The following is a 17,499-nucleotide window of genomic DNA, read 5'->3' as shown; positions in this document are numbered from 1 at the left end:
TTTTGAAAAGTACTTTCCCAGTGGGGTATCTCATTCAGTCTGGCAGGAAGGATGAGGAGAAAGCACCAAGAGAAACATCAAGGGAAGGAGAAGACAAGGAGAGGAACCAACAACTACAATAGGAAGGGGCAGGGCAGCAGAGCAACAGCAGAAAGACAGGCAGAGGAGCTCAAGAGAGGGAACAGAAATCAGGGGGCCAGGAGAGGACATAAAATAAGAAAGGGGAAGCTGCTTGGGAGTGAGGGGAGTTATTCTGTAGGAGGAACACAGGAAATAAAGAGAGCAAGCAAAAGATATAAACAAAAAGACAAAAATGGGAGAGTACCTATGAGGAAAAAGAGAATAGAAGAGAGAAAGGTATGGCGGATAGGATACACATGATTTGAAAACATGGATGCCAAGCTGGTGATGTCAAAAGCTCATTCTGTTCTACATTGCAAGGTTCAGGTTGACCCTTAGCCACGTAAGGTCCTAAAGCATTGGTGGGCACCAAGGGTTACATTCTGCACTTTGGCGCAGAAGAGCAGGTCACAGCCCATATACCACTTAAGTCCCATTGGTGCCTCATTTTGAATCGCTACTGTGGCATTTAAGTAACCTTATGCTGGTCCCCTAATTTGTCACTCAAAGGGCATAATTCTGTGCCTTAAATAAAATCGAAAATAAGGTTAGCAGAGATTAGGTTAGGGGCAGTTTTATTCAGAAAGCTTCTCATGAGTCAGAATATTTTGGGAGGGAAAGAGGTAAGGCCAGAATGCTGTTACTTATAAGATTCAAGTGAGATTGCTGCTAATTGTTACCATAGGACACATACGGCAATTAGATTAATAGGGCAGGCATTTTTCTTTTTTAATTTGCAAGCCACACCTGTGGGTTTACAGTTTTTTTCCCCCTGCTGAATGCCACACTTCATAGTAATGCAGTTAATAAGAAAATTAATCTTTTAAAGCTCATTGTCAGTAGAGCTTTATTGGCCTTTTTCTGCGACAGCAGAGGCAGTTATTATTTAGTCAAAGAGGCGTATTCATATCACTGAGAGCTCTTTTCTAGATATATGTTCTTCCACTTGTTCAAACAAGCTAGATTACCAAGAAGTACTGGACTGAATCAGAATTTTAGGTTTAGTTTTGGAAGGAGATTTGCATCAAATAAAAACCAATCTTTACCGCTTCGTCACCATCTACCTTGTGCCTAACAATTATCATTTCATGTTACTTGAGCTCAGTTCAGTGTGAGGCTCAGAGGCCTGTTGTGAAAAGAAAATCCTACTCTTTTAGCTGGGGAAGTAAAACCTGCCCTTGAGATGCTTTTTTCCTCCTCAATCTTTCCTTCCCTAGGAAAAGAGGTCAAGGCAGTGTGAAGTTGTTTCCTTCTCACTCTGCTAGTCTCTGCTCCTTGAACTGGTCATCATTATTACCAGCCATAACATTAAAGATCATGAGTTACCAGAAAGTCATGAGATATTTTTTAAAAATTACTTATTTTGCTGCCTCTTTTTTGAGGTCTCAAGGAGAATTTAGGTCACATTTTTCAAACCTATCTGTACAACTCTGGGGCTACAAATCTACTTTTCCTTTAAAAACAAAGTGAGATTTTCATGCTGTTATTGTATCTAGGAGCTGGGGCTTTACTTAAAACATTACTATTGAAAGTCTCATGACCAAACAACAAATATTGGAAACACTGACTCATTCCTATCTTCCCTTATAACTTTTCTTTTTTTTTTTACAAAGCCGATGTTTTTCAGGGAGAAGCCATGCTATCAGGGAGAGAGAACTTTTTTTCTATCATTGATGAAGGGATTAGACCAAAAGAGATGAGCCTCTTTGTCAAATGGCAATTGAGTGGCCATGCAGGGGAAAAGAAAGCATTAGAATAGGTTGGAGGCTGGAGAGAAAAATCTATTGGAAGTTAAGGTACCTTTTAGAAGGAAGAGAGCACCAAGAGTGCAAGTTTCTCATCAGTTCAGGGTATGCATCAAGGAGGTGTCTAAAATATTCTGTAGCTATATGTCTTGGGGGATTACCTATAAGAATAGGTGTCCATAGGAAAATGGCATGAGGGGATGGCTTCGTGTTTAGTTATGGTCTCTTACTAAGCTTTCCAAATATTAGGAAAGTAAGGGGTAAAGAAGCATTATGTAGCCATGGGTAAAAGAATCCCTCTTAACATCTTGACAATAACCCCAGCACAATTCTCCTGTCTCTGATGAACTGGGCATTAAATCCTGTGCATTACTCTGCAGTTACGTAAAGTGGTGACTAATATTTTCTCCTATTGATCACTGATGAAATCCTGAGGTGAAAAGATCCATATAGATTTGGAGAATAGTCACAAAGCAGGATTGATAATATTTGATACATTGAAACAGCTGACAAGTAAATGAAGGTGTGGTTTCAATTTAATGCTTTCAGGAGAAATTAGCATATGGTACTAAATTTGGAAGAGAAACATAGTATAATTTAACACAATAGCTATATACTGTAACAGAAATGCCAAATCATATAGTCTGTCAGTAAGGAAATAACTAGCTTCTGGTACTTTGGAATTCGAGTTTTGTCTTTGGAAGTGATTTTGTGAATGAAGCATTCAGCAAATAACTTCTGGCTTTCATTTCAGATTCCACTTGATGCTTTAAAAACAAAAGTCATGTTTGATGCATCTGATATTGGCAATACAAACTATAGTTTATAAAAACTCATATATTACCATGTGTTGTCCCAGTATTTTTTTATTCATGGTCTCCATTTATCTCCATTTTATTTTAATTTCAAACCTCAACAATTAGTTCCCTCCTCCCCTAAGCTATGCTAGCTATTCAATCCCCATCTAAAAGGCTCAGAGAATCATGAGCAATTAGAATTCAATATATATAAATGCAGGGAGTTATAGCTGTTATAAGAATATATTTCATGTGGTGGTAGATGAATTTTCTTTTGGGGCTTTTTAGGATAAACAACACTTTGGTTGATGCCATGTGAACAGGGAAGCCATTTCTGTATATTAGACAGATGGAATCTTTCTCCAGCTCTTCCTTCCTTCTTCATCCTGTTGGGTCAGTACTGCATTTAGGAGTTAAGTTAACTTCCGGTTTTTGTGATAGGTTTTACATAACTTAATGCTCCTTTTCTAAGCAGTGTAGTAATTTCTGTTAGTTACTAGCTTATCTAACTGGTAATATGCTTATGATCAATTTTTCAAGAGATTGGTTTCATATGGAAAAGAAGTGTCAGTTTTTAGGGCTGTAAATGTGTGCTGGTATGTGTCTTCCTGTCATAATGGTATAAGCTTTTACATTAGGGCACCTTGGCTTTTTAATGAAAATATCAAGCACCTTCTGGTACTGGAAACATGAAATGTGTGGCCGCCTGCAGAGAAACCATACACTGAGCTCCAGTCTGCGGGAACTGAGATGCCCATGACAAGCTTTTCTATGCCAGCATGAGTTTTTAGGTGCAGATAGCAGTGTAGGTCCCCAGTCTAACTCATGGGGCTTCACAGAAAGCGCCATGAGTTAGACTGATCCTCCCAACCCAACAGATGTTAGCTGTTGGCTTGGGAGGGTGTGAAATCAAGCTCCAATTAGGAGGCTGTGGCAGGACACTGTTTATGCCTGCCACTTTAAGGGCCGGAAGCCGGCAGGTGCCTGATTAGGGCAGCCATTTTAGATTCAGGGCTGCCCATATAAGCAGGGCATTTTACTGCTGGGAGCCAGGCAACAACATCGTCTGGCTGCAGGGCTGCTGGTATCATCTGAAGGAAAAGGAGGAGCTGTAGGGGATGCTCAGGTGGCTCCTGGTCCTGGGTACGACCTAAAACTGCACCCTGCCAGGAGTGGGTGGCATGGTGGGGCTCCCAGTGGCGCAGGAGCCCCCAGGAAATGCCAGGCCAGTTACCACCCAGGTGAAAGGCGGGTAGGGGTGCCTCAGCCCCTAACCCCCACAACTGGGTGGGTTACCCCTTTTTGTAGGGTCTGGAAGGTGGACCCCAGAGGAAGAGTGTGAGGCCATGGACTCACGAACCTGTCTGAACATTCCCCCGACTGGTCCATGTTGGGGCCAGGACTGGAAGGGTCAAAGGGCCAGGGGCCCACCATGAAGAACGCCCAAGAGCTGAGGGCCTGGGGTTCCAACTGGCCTGGAGGTGGGCCAGGGCTATAGCCCAAGGTCCTGGCGGGGGGGGACCACACCCATAAGGGGAAAGCAGCTCAGGGAGCTATGTTGCTGAGAACGAAGGTGGATTAGGCCACCAGAATAGAGGGATCATAGAGGGGTTCAACAGTAGGATTCTGGGGCCCAGTGAGGGGCTGCTGATTGTGAGAACTATGGTTGCCATCTGCGAGGCTTGGGCTGCGGTGTAGGGGAGGAAAGGAGCCACAGATAGCGCTCCCTGGCATTGGGGCAGGAAATGAGCAGCCTCCCACTTTATTAAGATCAATTATCTAATTAACAACAAGGTATAGCGGGTGAAAAGACAGGCGGTTAGCCCAGAAACAGGTGGGTGGGCCACAGTGAAATTGGCCCAGAGAAGGCCCCCTGTTACAGAGGCCATCCAAGGAGAGAGGCTGCATCTGCAGCAGCTTGCCCTAGTTCTGCCCCAACCACTCCAGCCCCCAGCGCTGTCTCCATATGGGAGGGGGAGAAGACAGGGAAGGGCAGTATGTTCTGGGATTACTACAGGCTGCAATGGATGGGGGAGGGGGGTGGATTGGAGGCCCCCACCTTGAGGAGGGTTGTGGGAGAGGCTTCAATGCACCGTGGCTCCACCCTCTAGTGCTTACTGGGCACCCCCCAGAACAAGCTCCCTCTGCTCCCTCTCCCCCTCCCATTCTGAAAACAGCGCTGGGAGCAGGGCTGGGCTGTGTCAGCTGAACCCTGCTCTTGGCATGCGCAGATACAAGTTAATGAAGATGCTGTGCTTTGGAGTGCCTTCATCTGAACCCTCATATAATGAGGATTCAGATTGTTGCTGGATTGGGCCGTTTTAAAGTGTTCTGCAGCTGTGCACTTGTGTTAGGTAACGGCTATAAAGCGCTTTCAGGGGCCAGAGTGGGCAAAAAATTGTCACTTCTGTCGGCGCCTCTGCTTAGAGACTGGGAGTGGTAGGGGAGTTGCCAGTTCTGTTTTTACATGTCCCTACTGTGTTTGACACACAAGTTTGCAGGACCTGAAATTCAAAGGCTTTTTGAGCTAGGATGCCTATCTGCATGCAGAACTAAAAGATCTCCCTCCAAAAAGAAAAAAAATGTTCCCTTTTTCTTTTGTTCTCTGCTCCAATTTGTATTATGTGACTATTTCACAGGATTCAGCTTTCTTAAGACATCCTGCCTTTGCTTTCTTGGCCTTTGTTTTATTTATTTGTGGAAAACTAAGGAATTAGGGTTGGGGACAAGTAGAGCTGCTGTAGAATTCTGAATATCCTTCTTTTTATCTGTTGTCTTCTGTCCACTTTTCTTTCTTCTCATGATCTCTTTCAATCTGACCCTCCCCACACAGGTCAGGGACAGGTTTTGGTAAATACTCTTTGTGCTCAGTTAGTGACTTTTTCATACATAGTGGAATGTAGGTTCGCAAGCTGTTCTCTTGCCTTCCTTCCTGAACTGGCCATAATCTTTTCTCTGTTCTTGTGGGTCAGCCAAGTGACTGAAAAACTCATAAGCAGTAGAGCAGGGCAGTGAGATCTGTGAAATACAAATGTCACGTTGGAGCTTATGTACCTTCAAAGTGAATTGCACATTTTAGTATTTCTATCATAAACAGCTTCATATAATGTGTGTGTATGTGAATTGGCATGTTTTACATCAGAAGTATTATGTGCTGATTGAACTTTTTGACTTGTCAATTTTGGCAATCTTCTGAAGACTTGGAAAATGCCATCACAGTTGGAGTGTGAAATTTGAGCTGCAACTGTGTTGGGAGACCTGTACTTCAGATTTCAGCCTCAGTTGGATGGAAGGGGATGGATGAGCCCTTGATGGACATAAATATAGCTCAGGTGTCAACGAAGGCTGTGATACCATTGTCTAGGTCAGTGACTGTCAACAAGCATTCCATGGCACATCAAGGTGCCTTGAGATCCTTTTACGAGCGATACAGGGTGCCTTGCAACATTAGCGATGTTAGGCGTGCACACGTCATGCACAAGATAAAAGGCAGAGTATATTTACACCTCACAGACTAACTAAATTAGAGGGATATTCTGATTTAGTTAGTTTAAAAGTATAGATTAATTTTAATTTTTAAGATTAGTATTAATTACTGTCTATAAAGTGCAAAATTACCCTGCCTTCTGCCTGACTTCAGACTAACATGGCTAACGAACTTTTATGGCTTTTGGGCTGCCATAAACATTTCCATGGACATCCACACCCCTTGAAGCTCTATAAATGCCCAAAATTTGTGACTGTGACATAGTTGGTATAAATTTGTTCCCCTATTTTGATGTCTGTTTGCTTTAAGGTATGAGAACGTAAACAGCCCAGAGCTGCCCATGCTCTCCAGTCATTCTGGAACGCTTGCCCAAGTTTTGCCACTTGCAGAGAGGCACACCCTAACTCAGATTACCTGGGCACCTTAAGTTAAATTCCTGGGAGTAGCAGAGGCCTGTGGGACAATGGGCAATGTCTGTCTTGCCCACTGAAGTGTGCTGGGGTACATAAGAATGCAAAGAAAATGTTCAGACCATGCTCATATGCCATAAACAAGTAGGAAGTTAAGCAAGTGACTGTCTTTTGTTCTCATTCTCTGTGGTTCTCTCCTCCTGATATTGCAAGACCATAGAATAGGTCAAACTGTCCTTTTGATAACTGAGACAGTATCAAGATAATTAAGATGCTAGTGACTCTCCTTGAAAATTTGCTGATGTTTACACTGCTGTCAGGTATTGAATCTGCACCATGATATTTGTCGTGGGTTTCTATAATGCGCTAAGGGAGTTTGTGAATTTTACAATAGAAGACTCTCAGAGTACTCAGTGGGATTTTTCCGCAGTGTTTGTAAATTTCTCAAAATGCTTAACTAATAATAAAGATCACTATAAGAAAGTCATGTTAAAAATTAAAAGCTTTGTATGTTAACATTAGGGAGAGATCAGCAGAGGAGGAAAAGACTTGATTAGTGTGGTGCACATGTGGGGATTAGAGGTAGGAATTGTTGAATTGATGCTGGTGAAGGCATGACTTTTCAGCCTTTGGAGAATGGCTTTGGGGCAGTTGCACAAAGTGAGCTGACAGATGCCAAAGATAGGAAAAATAATGCCCAATAACTTTTTCATTGAGACAAACACAAAATTTATGGAAAAGTTGCAAAGCATTTAATAGGGATGGAACCAAAAGGGTTCTTTAGAAATGTGTTAGGGGCGTATTGGAATTGGTCTTAAAACCTGCAGAACTTGATAAAGAATTGCTTTTTAAAATTCTCCTGTAGAATACTATAGCAGGGATGTATAACCTTCCATTAAATTTTTATAGAATGATTTTAAAAGAAACAGTAACGATAACTCATCAATTTTTTTATAAAAATCATTTGATTTTCTATGAGGACATTTTTAAGATCAGAATATTATTAATACTTTCAGGTAAGTGCATTTTTGTTTATATCATTATTTTTATACAGAAAAGGGAATCAGGTGAGTGAAAGGTTTCAGTGAACCATTCACTTGCCTAGAAATGCAATTTTAGGGTGGTCAGGACTTTTAATAAATATAAGTCAAATTTTGCCAAACAGTTTTGGTTGAAATGAAAAAGACACCATGTTTTAGAAAGATCAAAATTAACTCTTCCAATGTTTTTTGAAAAGTTTTGTTTTGGACAGTTGCAAGGACCAGTGAAACATAGCGAGATTCACAAAACTGTAGGAGAAGGAGGAGGTTCCCCTTTTATTAACTAGGGTGTAGATCAGTCAACCAGGAAGTAATCCTCTGTAGTTCAATTCTCTCTTCTGCCTACGGGTATTTGAATATGCATTATCCACATCCTAGAAGAGTGCCCCAAGCACAGTGCTATAGGATATTCTTGGGTGAGTTGCTGTCAGTTGATGCTATTCCACTTTGTAGGGACTCTTAAATATTCATTGAGTGAGCAAGAATGGCTCTTTGGCTCAGTGGTTATGGTCCTTTTCTTAGTGTCAAGAGATTCTGGTTCAAACTGTTGCTGAGATTGAAGAAAAGGGTGGGCTTGAACCAAGAATCTCTCATCACGAGTGCATAGAGTTATCTTGACATGTATTTTCTTACATGCATTAAATATTTGAGTAGTCCATGCAGAGTAGAACAGTATCAGCAGGAGAGGCTGAGAGCATTTTGATGCCAGAATAGCCAGAACTTAGTGGTTGAGGCATGTACCTGGGAGGTGGGTGTTGGGGCTTCACGTCCTCTCAGAGGAAGGAAGTAAACCCAAGTTCTGCACAAATGTCAGAATTAGTGGGTAAAATGACAATTGCTGCCATTGTCTTTTGCTTCCCTCACTTTTAACTATGCCAAAACAAACCGTGTTTTGAAACAAACAGAACATTTCATTCAGATTGATACCAAATGTTTTTGGTTTTTCATTTTGGGGAGAAAAACTGAAAAGAAAATGCTTTGAGTAATCCCCCCCCCCTTTTTTTTTTTTTGCACAGTTTAGCTATCAAACCAAATACAAATTAATTATTTACACACACCTGCTTAAAGGGTGAGGAAGTAGCTGGTTTTCTGTGCTGTGCCCTAGACCTGCTTTTGATGAAAATGTTACTTAGATGTGAGTAGCATGATACAAAGCTGTTGATAGGGTGACAGGGCCAGAGGAAAAGAGGTAAGGAGAATACATGTTCCCTGCACTCTTCATATGTTTTATCTCCAGGTCACACACTGTGTTTCTTTTTCCAGATTGATATAAAAGTGAACATAACTTTTAGAATCAGAATTCTAGTGCCAGTGCTTGGGCTTATCAAATCAAAGCTTGCTTGTGAAGACTGAACATGAAAGTTCAGTATGGCTAGGGACACATGTTCAAAATGCCTGAGCCTGAATGGAATCAATCTTTGCAGGTTAGTCTAACCTGGCTAGGCTGAACTGGTTTGTAACTGGACAGACATTCTTTCTGGACTGAGGAAATTCAGGCACATGCCTGCAGTGGCTCAGGCTAGAAACTGTGGGCAGTAGAGCAGCCCTCCCTTCCCTTCAACAGTACTGAGCTGAGGCAGGGTGTGACAAGGCCCAGGCAGTACCTCTGTTTAGGGATGTCTGCCTGTACCATCCTCGGCTTTTCCCTGCTGGCTGTTCAAGGGCAGGAGTGTTGCCAGCCCCCAGCCATGGGCTAGCAGTCTGAGGCAAGGAGATGTGTGCAGTGCATGCATCTGCTGATGATATGGAGCTTTTCAATCTTCCTCTCCCTGGTTTGTTATACTGTCTGCAGCAAACTGACAGGTGAGCAAGCCAGCAGGAGGCTGATAACAGTGATTATCATCTCATCAGAAAAACAATGGCCTCTCTCCATTAGTTTAAACTCTTCTTAAACAGCTTAACAGCTGACCTGTTGATTAGCTGCAAAAAGCCCTAAGCGGTTACTGTTCTGTCTACCTGTCCCAGTGAAATTGGAGACACTCACACACAGACACACCTCTAGCATTAGCTAGCATACCACATGCCTAGGGTTCATGGTGCTAGGAGATGGTGTGGGAGATGGGAGGGAGTGGGGGATCCCTGCTTGTCCGGCAAGCAGTGGAGAGACAGGGGGGGAAGCCAGGCAGACCCTGCTGTGCCTGAAAGTCTCTGCCGGAGCTGCAGCCAGGGAGCAGAGAGGAGGGGCCAGTCCTGCCATGGAGCAGAGAGCCTCGCCAAGCTCAGAGAGCATGTCAGGATGCTGTGAGGGTCTGGTTATCTTAAACCAGCAAGGGGTCTGGGACAGACATTGCATAAACTGGTTTGAGTCAAATCAGTTAAGTCTGATGCTACATTCAACTAGGTTTGACTAGACCGGTTTTAGACATTTTCAAACTGGTTTATGTGCACTGAACATCTGTTCTGTTACAGGTTTAAACCAGTTTCTGATCACTTAAACTAATTTATGTATAAGGTCTGTCCCTAACCTATATGATTTAATTGTGGTTTGTTTGGACTGGCTTTGTTTTTCTTTTTTCCTTTTTTTTTGTGGCAAATGTAAAGAAGTCTTGTGGTATTAAAGCATGTCTTCAGCTGATCCTCTTACGACTAGCTTTGGATCATATGAACTTGAAGCGTTTACAGGAGCATACTCTCAATTATGGAAACAAAAGTTAAACTGGTGAAACATTCCATTTTTCCATAGTAAGTAAAATAAGCAAAGGATTTTGAGAGTTCTCTGTTTATCTGTGGTTTTTAGTAGAGGCAAGATTTGTGTAATATTCACATTGACTTTGTCTACTTAAATAATAAGATTTTTGTTGCCTATGGAATTTTGAATTAATTGAATGCTCCATTGCTCAAAATGAAGTCTATTGTATCGTGTAGCTTATGAGGTGAAACTAATGTTAGTTGCTTAACAGTAAGTTAAGAGATAATAAGCAAACAGAACATCAGAATCTTTTCCAAATGTCTTGCCAGTATAATTAACCCCTTCTATACATCAGCAAATCATGAGCACATAGAAAATTACCTTTCTTAATGCAGCTGATGTTCCAGGAACAAGCTTGTGTTTCTTAATCATCTGAAGGAATCTTGTATTAAAGTTGTTGCCAAAACCTGAATATAACATGCGGTGCAATGAAGCATTCTTTTTATTAATTGCAGTACTGCCAAGTCCTAACACTTCAAAAATTATGAGTCAGGTTCTAAAAAATCATGAAATTGTCTCAAAAATCATGATTAAAATCCCCCTTCTTTTTTGCTTTCTGGAATGAGAGCAATCGAAGCTCATGCTTTCAAGGATTTTTTTCCCTATGGGGGTAGGGTGGGGAAGAAACATATATTTTTTTTTAATGGAGGCTGGAAATCCCACGGGAAATCACATGTCCTCAGGACCTAGGACTATAAGGTAAACATCAAAGATCAAAAAACTCAGGATAAAAATCACAAAAGTAGACAACATGGGGAATTGTGTGGCTGATGGTAAATTTAGCAATTATGGTATTGCTGAGACTGGCAGAAAAAAATTCCATTAAAATGAAAGACAAGAGCATTACTTTTTATAATGTGCATCATTCATTTTTGCAGTATTTCCATTAAAAACTGTAATCATATCCTATCCTACAAAGCAGAAACTATATTGCATCTACATTCCCATCCAGAATCCTATTATTATTTTTATTAAATATTAATATACCACCATAAATGCACACAAAGATTTAGTGAAAGATATAAAGTCAGAAGACTGAATCCTCCACTGTAGCCAAGCTCTACTTGTGACACCTTGGGGGAGAAACTAAATTTTCTCCATGTTTAATCCCCTCCCATCTTGCAAGACCTTGGGTTTTTCCCCTGCCTGCTGTGGAGAGAGGTACGTCTCTAAATGTATGCTTGATTATGTATGATAAAGGAGAACATGTTTCAAAAGTGCCTAAGTGACTTAGGCTCCAGAGTCCTATTTCCAGAAGTGAGTAAACCATTTAGAGCCTAAACTGCACTGAAAATCAGTAAGTCCAGGTCAGTTATTGGTGCAGTTTAACAGTGAATATTCTGACTGGTAGCAGCTGCCAAAAGGCTGAACTGGTACCTGGGGATAACCAGAGCACATCAATGTAGAAGCAAGGAATATGGAATTAGAAAAAGTGTTTATTTCATTTAGGGGAATATAGAACATGGCCCAGTCTTTCTGCCATCTAAGCCAGTGGTGTAATTCCTGTTGATTTCCATGGGTGTAGGACTGGGGGCTAGATTGTATGTGGGAAAGTTACGGTAATCCATGATAAATGATTATTACGTTCATTTTAGAGAAGTGCGCCTGATATGAGTTATTTAAAGGTTCCTGACAAGAAAGAGAATTATAACTTCTTATTGGTGAGAGACTGTACATTGCATGTGAAACATTGTAGGCTCTGTTTTCCTCTTGAATTAGCAAATTTGCTAAAAAGGCTACTTACTGCTTCACAGATTTTCAGCGATGTGGTATATTGCACAGTTGCACCTCTGCTAGTCTTCATGACACTTGCTTTGTGGTGTTGTGAGAGCTCCTACAATAGCATGCACTACAGGATTTGATTGTTTTGTCTCCCACATTTTCTTTGGGAAATTAATTGCTTTATTCCTAGACTCTGCAGGGAATTGGGGTGGGCAGCCAGGGAATGGGCACAGGGCTAATAGATGAGAGGAAGAGGGAACAATACTAGGCTTTTTCTAGTGACTTGGTAGACATATTATCTAGGACTCCCTCCAGATGTTACATTTGTTGCAGATTAAAAGTGCATGTTATACATCCTTTGAACATGTCAGCATTTGGGGAGCCTAGGATTGGGGAATGACTCCCTGATCTTGGGCTCCCCAATGTGCTGGCAGGCTCAAACAAGTTCAGCAGCTGCACAGTGGGATCTAAGGAATATTATCCCCAGCCCCCAAAATTGTGTCCTGCCAGGCTAGACCTTGAACATCTGGCAGGATGCGCAATTTTGGGGATCCGGGATGAAATCCCTCAGATCCCATCACGTGATTAAATTAATGTCTGGCAGCGGCCTGGAGGGCACAAACGAACCTTTCTACTTACAGCTCTTAAACTAGGCCATGCAGGCTGCCAGTGTGTGTGTGTATATATATATATATATATATATATATATATATATATATATATATATATATATGCACAGGAGAGAAACGTGAGTGATGTCTGAAATCACTGTACTGAAAATAATTTGCACTTTTATTTTTAGTTGAAAAAAACGAGGTAGAACTTTTGTTTCCTGAAACTTAGATGAGCTTTTTCCCCTGCCTGCTGTGGAGAGAGGTACGTCTCTAAATGTATGCTTGATTATGTATGATAAAGGAGAACATGTTTCAAAAGTGCCTAAGTGACTTAGGCTCCAGAGTCCTATTTCCAGAAGTGAGTAAACCATTTAGAGCCTAAACTGCATTGAAAATCAGTAAGATTCTGATTCTTGTGTGCTTGTGTCAGTTGTGGAAATGGGACTTAGAGAAGCCTTAGGGTATATCACTACTTTTTTGGGAATGCGTTTGGGGTTGCTGCTCTTGAGTGCAGCTGCCTACCCACTTCTACTTCCTACGTCCTGAAACAGAAATGAGTCTCTGAGGTCATCTTCCCACTCTACTGCCACTCTCCAGCACAGAGGACTTGAGAACGGAAGTGGGGCTGGAGGGGTGATGCCTGCAGAGGAACATCACCACCTCATTTCCAAGTTTGATACGTGCAGAGCGGGAATGGGTAGAGGATAGGCTTGGGTAAGAAAGAGAGCCTAAGTTACATGAGGGCTTTTGATGATTTCACCCAAATATTTTATACTTACTAGAAGTTGCACCAATTTTGCTAACATTGCTGTCAATAGTTTTGGCAGGCCCACTTACATCCTAATACAGTCTATTACCATGACAGCATATGAAAAATCCTAAGAACCTCAAGGAGGAGAGAATTATGAATAATAGTTGATTATTTATTTTAAAACCTCCATGGTTTAAATTAAATATTCATGTAAAAAATCACTAAAATTGTACTGGATATGGGCAATACTGTACTATATTTTTTACATGGTTTTGGCTTGTGAGGTAAAAGATTAACAGTATAATCCCTTCTAAATAGAAGATAGAGAAGTACACAAGGAGGGCAGAAAGTTCAACTCAAGTACTGTCTGAAGATCATGGCTATGAAGGAGTAGTTTCTGTAGCACATGCAAAGCACTGTGCTGTAATTTCAAAAACAAATATTACTTTCAGGTGGGTGGAACAGGAGGTTTATTTTGAATATCTCTGGATTAATTTTAAATTGTTTTCTCCACCCCTGACTAGTGTGATAAAGGAGTTTGTAAATGGATAAGGACAGAATAAAAGCAAAAAGACTTTATAGCATTTTATAGTAAGTAGGTCTGTTTAGGCTTAATCCTTGTAATGTAGTGTTAAAATTTACAAAACAGCTTGTAATTGCAGTAGTTTATTTAAACCAGCTATTTGTGGTTATGTTTGCTGAGGAAGCTTAAACTTCAACACTCCCCAGCCATCTAACAGCAGCAAATTGACTTCTGGTCTCTTGTAAGAATATCTAAATGTAGGCTGTTGAATAATCCCTTTGGGGGCCCTGTAACTATTTTTATGCCTGGATATGCGTCATCAGTGGGTATTTTCTCTGGTGACTAGCTTACATCAGTAGGTCTCCTACCATACATTCTATCAGTGAGTGACTTATGATTGATGGGAGTTACGGCTGCTGTTTAGCTTTTATCTGTGACCTCAAATAATGGACAACAGGAATTTCCAGGCTGTTAAATTCTTTGAATGACTGAAGATATGGGATTGCAGTGCTGATAAATGCAGGTAGTACACAGATATTATTCACTGGAGGGAGGGGGGAGGGAAGGGGGGTTCCTTGTCTGGAAGGCGGTAAATCTAGCTCTGTTGCTCAGCCTTTAGAGAGAAGATATGCTTCCTGAACCCAAGGAAAGTATCCACACAGAAAGGGTTGTCAAGCAGATGCACTGCTTAACTCTTCATGTCTTTTTTAGTGTTTTAATGATACATGATACAGTAGAATAATTTACATGTATTTTCATTAGCTGAACTTGATGTCAGTTTGTCATTCTGTTTTATTCTGGGGACACATGCTATTTTCAACTATATCAAATGAAATTCTGTGGAATTTTCAAGTAGATAATACCTATTATTGCTGTTGTCATTATTGTGATTATTTAATAGGTAGGAAGAGGAAGTGGATTTATGTATGTGTGTAATCCAGGCACTGTCTGGGATAAATCTAAAGGTGCATTAAGCCAGGTGGTTTTAGGGTTATGTTACACCTGCAATATTGACCCATTGAGCTGGTGGCAGCAGTTCATTTCCTGATCTGAAGTACTTTCCATTATGGAAATGAGTATGACGAATCCATTTAATAAATTACCCCCTGATTTCTTTGCACTCTAGCTTTCCCATCTCTCTCTGGCTCTAACACGTGTGCATGATGTTGCAGTACAGTTGTGAGATGTTGTCAGTGTTCTCTGGGATGTTTTTAGCAACTCGAGCCAGCTCCGGAATGAGACACTTTCCCTTTCTTCTTCTCTCTTTCCTGCTTTCTCCTTTTGATGGCAAATGCAATGGCAACTACAATATTCAGGTCCTCCTGAGCTCTGGTGCAGGGATCTGTCAAATGCTTTAGCTAGCAGCTAGACTTGTCAGGGAATGACCCTGTGATACAGTTACCACAGGCATGGATGCAGTATAAGAAGCGTGAGCAGAGTCAAATTAGAACTTTCCATCTTGTTGGTTAATGTGTATGTTGTCTGGTAAATCTATCTATCTTAGGCAAACTGATCCCACGCACTAATCTTGCCCACATGTATTTAGGGAATGATTGGTACCTGGGGGGTGAGAAAATTCTTCTTGGTGGATTTCTATGTATGACCTGTGGTTTAAAAACCTCAATCTGGCCTTGACTGGTTAGGTACCTAGTTTCTGTTTTGCTTAAACATTCTCACATAGAAGCCAATGGTTTTTGGGTGGGATTTTTAGACTCTTACATTTTCAGAGGAAAAGTTTGCTTTTGCTGGGTCTTTTTCTCTCTAACTTTTCTTTCTAATCTACTAGGCAAAGAATCTTGATTGCTGAACAAAACAAGATTTCCTATGTGAGTTAGTTAACAAACATCAGTGACTAGTGGACACATAATCATTAAGTTAGTCTTTATAGCAGATGCAACATTACTACCATCACTCTGTGGGGAGCAGACTATGTATAATGTACCTGAGCAACCCAGGCAAACAGATGCCTGTAATGGCATGACCATTGGCTTTGAATCAAACTTCTGGAATCTGTTCCCCTAGTAGCTGGGTATTAGTTAAGAAATGCATTCAGCAGAAATACCAGCAAGTGGAGTGGTGCTTAAAAAGAGGCTTGAAAAGCTTTGAGAGGAGAGAAAAGAAAATTGTTTGGTACAGGACCATGATTTAAGAGCGCACTCGCTCTCTACCTCTTTCTCGCTATAATATTTTTTACAGTCTTTTCAACAAGACTTTGTGATTCGTGACAAGCTGGTTATATAATTCAGACTCTGTAAAAGGTTAGGCACAAAAGGCTTGATGAGTCTTGAATCATTTGCAGTAAATTTTACTGAGCTCTCCTGGGGTGTTGCACTTTGAAAATTTAGAGCTTGAAAATATATTTGTGAATGTTACTATTTATGTTTATCTTATTTCAACTTTCTAGGAACAATTACAGCCTGCTTCATATTAATATCTATGGGAAAGATAGATAATGGGCTGATTTTGGCTTTGCTATTATCTTTGTATTTTCCAGACAAGGATTTCTATAATATTTTAAGGTAGCTTTCTTTTATACTATATCTGCAAAAAGCTCAATATTACTGAGTTTCCAGAAGACCCTTCAACCATTTTTGCTTAGGGTTTTAAGTTATGGAGGAGACAAGTATTAGCAAATTGCCTGTCATTTCTGGATGCTCCATGCAGGGCTGTGCATAAGATAAGGGGGTGAAGTCCATTTTGATGTGTGACATATGCATGTAACTACCTGTGTATTGTGACAAGGTTGTCATTGTAGGAATGAATACTAATCAGGATGGATCCTGCAAGGGTTCATTGTGAGTATACCTATATGCAGCTCTGTTGACTTCAATGACTCAGTCTGGACACAGAAATCTGTTTACACAGGATTTATTGAGGAATTAGAACCTTGGTGGCAAAATAACTCATGCTTTTCCATGGGAGTTCTTTGCATTGAGCCTTAAAATCTTGCCCGTATTTTTACTATATAAGTATTATCTTTTTAGACTGCTACAGATACTGAGCTATCTGTTGATCTAAGGCAGGGCTATCCAACTTTTAAGCAGCCAGGGGCCACATGGGCTGCACCATCATGGGCCACAGGCTCCTCAGGCCTCATCTGCAAGGGCATTCCCTCTTCCCTCCACTAACCCCACTCCCAGCTCCCTGGTCCAGGGATGCGTCATGCCACCCAGGTGCCCAGGCCACGTGCTCTCCTAGCCCCATGGGCTGCCCCTCCCCACCTCCCGGGGCAGGATAGGAAGTGGAAGCCGGGGGAGGGAGTGATGAAGGGAGCAATGAGGGCAGCAGCCAGAACCATGAAGGGAGCAGTGGGAAGGTGGGAACCTGGGTACTGCAAGTTAACCCCTTGTAGGCTGCATGCAGCCTGCAGCCCACAAGCCTGATAGCCCTGACCTAAGGGAAAACTGGCAATTCTTTAAAGATGACCACTGCCTCTTGTCATAACACTATAAGCAAAGTGTGTTTTGTGTTTAAATGTGTTGCTAGCACCACATATGCACAGAGCTGTATTGATTATCCTTGGATAGGAAAACCAATCGTGTCTCCCTAGTATTAGGGGCTGAATTCCCATATGTTTTTAAAAGCTTTAGGGAAGCATCCT

The 17,499-nt window shown here is 41.3% G+C and overlaps 1 protein-coding gene across 3 annotated transcripts in view; it reads left to right on the top strand.

Annotated features, from left to right (window-relative positions):
• Positions 1-17,499, top strand: part of HIVEP2 (HIVEP zinc finger 2) — a 192,581-nt gene that overhangs the window by 55,386 nt on the left and 119,696 nt on the right. The window contains exon 1 of one of the 3 annotated variants that reach the window (XM_019488386.2): positions 14,323-14,421. The exons of the other annotated variants lie outside the window; for them this stretch is intronic. The gene's annotated coding sequence lies outside the window, so the exon portion shown is untranslated. Of the gene's footprint in view, positions 1-14,322; positions 14,422-17,499 lie in introns of those variants that run through there. 3 annotated transcript variants of the gene reach the window in all.

Source organism: Alligator mississippiensis, chromosome 1 (assembly GCF_030867095.1).
Source record: "Alligator mississippiensis isolate rAllMis1 chromosome 1, rAllMis1, whole genome shotgun sequence".
NCBI lineage: Eukaryota > Metazoa > Chordata > Crocodylia > Alligatoridae > Alligator > Alligator mississippiensis.
Note: the sequence above shows the minus strand (reverse complement) of the source record. Positions and strands in the feature narration are given on the sequence as shown.